The 2,329-nt window shown below is 42.7% G+C and overlaps 1 pseudogene; it reads left to right on the top strand.

The window, feature by feature from the left end:
• The first annotated feature begins 518 nt into the window (after positions 1–518).
• LOC100717737 (high mobility group protein B1-like) lies at positions 519–1,179 on the top strand (annotated as a pseudogene).
• The last annotated feature ends 1,150 nt before the right edge of the window (positions 1,180–2,329 follow it).

Raw genomic sequence — 2,329 nt, 5'->3', positions numbered from 1 at the left:
CAAATTTTCCAACCATTCCTACAGATGAAAAGATTAGAAAATAAGCAAAATTTAAAGTATGATCTACTATCCAAGCTCATGTTATCCAATATCCAGGGTTAGAAAACATCTTGAAATTGGAACGTTGTTCAGCAGTAGAACACTTGCTTAAGATGTGTGAAGTCCTAGGTTTAATCACGAGCAATGCAAAAAAAAAAAAAAAAGAAGAAGGGGAATGGGGAATACAAAAGCATCTTATTAAATATTATTGCTTCAGGTGTCTTCCCCATGCAATTTATGTGATATATTTATTAATCTGTTTTTCATTGCTAGGACAAAATGATGAACATGCAAAAGTTTAAAGGCACATAGCTGGCGATAGCTAATAGGAACCACACTGGCTGACAGTGACCAGGCTACACCCGGCCACAGCTCTCAGGGCCATTGCAGTCCCCTGAGCTCCCTAGAGACAGGGACGGGCAAGCGAGAGCAGGAGGTCAGAAGGTGGCTCTGCACTTCCCTGAAAAAGGTGAGTAAACATGGGCCAAGCAGATCCTAAGAAGCAAGAAACAGAATGTCGTCCTGTGCATCCTTTCTGCAAACTTGCCAACAGGAGCACAAGAAGAGGCACCCAGACGCTTCCGTTGACTTCTCCAAGTTTTCTAAGAAGTGCTCAGAGAGGTGGAAGACCATATCTACTAAAGAGAAAGGAAAATTTTAAGACATGAGAAAAGCAGACAAGGCTCATTATGAAAGAGAAATGAAAACTTATTCCTCCCAAAGGAGAAACAAAGTTCAAAGATCCCAATGCGCCCCAGAGGCCTCCGTCCGTCTTCTTGTTCTGTTCGGAGCATTGCCCCAAAATCAAAGGCAAGTGCTCTCCCCTCTCCATTCAGGTTATTGCAAAGAAACGAGGAGAAATGTGGAATTACACTGCAGCAGGTGATATGCAGCCTTAGGAGAAGGTGCCAACCTTAGGAGAAGGTGCCAAGCTGAAGGAAGGGCATGAAAAAGACATTTCCTACCGAGCTAGAGGAAAACCTGATGCAGCAAAAAAGGGAGTTGTCAAGGCTGGAAAAAAGCAAAAAAATAAAGGTAGATGAGGAAAATGAAGAGGAGGAAAATGAAGAAGTAGATGATGATGATTATGATGATGATGATGAATTTGGTTGTAGTGCAGTTGTTTTGTCTCATCTATAAAGCCTTTAACACCTGCACACAACTCATTCCTTTCAAAGGAAAATAAACTGAGATATAAGGCTGTGTGCTATTTGTTTTTAAACTTTACAGTATCTTTTTTTTCTGGTATTGTTAACCCACTATCGAATGTGTCTGTAGATAGCTTTGTCCTGCTGGCATTTTTAGTAGCCACTAACCTTGCCTTGTACAGTATTGTTCTATTAACTGAATACCACTCTATAATCACATAAAAAAAAGTTGCAACTGCTTTGTTGACATTCTGAATGCTTCTAAATAAATACAATTTTTTATTTTAAAAAATTTTAAGGAAAAAACAATTCATTTTGAGATCACAGTTTCAGAGATTTCAGTCCATGGTTAGAGGACTCCAAGGCAGAAACATCACGGCAAAAGTGCTTGGTGGAGAAAATCTGCCAATTTCATAGCATCCAAGAAGCAGGGAGAGCAGGAAGAGCCCAGGAGGAAGGCACCAGGGAGCAGACAAAGTCCCAAGGCCATGACCCCACGACCCACCTAGACACACTCAAAAGTATGCTCTACTCATCTCCTAGATGTCTCTCATGTCAATTAAGGTGACAATCACGATTAGCCAGCACGGTATAATGCTGACTGGTAAACCATCTTCTAACCCCACCTGCATCATGTTTCCCCAAATTCTCAGATCCCATCCTGGCACCTGGCTTTTCGGGTTCCACTGCAGAACATTTATCCATCTTGACCATCACAGCTCTAACTTGTCACTCTGATGTGGCCCTTTACAGGCTTGCACTGTAAATCATGGGCCCTATACTGTCCTCACGTGGCCTGCCCACCTCTGAGCCCACTGCTCCAGATGCCCCTGAACCACAGCTGTCACCCTACTGCAGCTGCCACACACATGCAAAGCTGATGTACACCTGTGCCTCTGTTCAGTTCCTTACCTGGAAGGTCTCCACCGCCACACTCGCCTCCACCTTCCCAGCAGGCAGACAGTAACCACACTGCAGAAATAACTTCTGACCCCTCAAATACTCACTCCTCCTTTGTACCCCACATTTTAATACACTCATGTTTTCATGTTTATCTCCCCTAGTAGACTATAATTTTTTAAAGGTGTCCTTCTTTCTACTCTCCAGCAGCAAAAACTTCCTAGCACATGTTAAATGATCAT

This window comes from Cavia porcellus, unplaced genomic scaffold (genome assembly GCF_034190915.1).
Source record: "Cavia porcellus strain 051 isolate PalLab524CR breed Dunkin Hartley unplaced genomic scaffold, mCavPor4.1 scaffold_22, whole genome shotgun sequence".
Lineage (NCBI taxonomy): Eukaryota > Metazoa > Chordata > Mammalia > Rodentia > Caviidae > Cavia > Cavia porcellus.
Note: the sequence above shows the minus strand (reverse complement) of the source record. Positions and strands in the feature narration are given on the sequence as shown.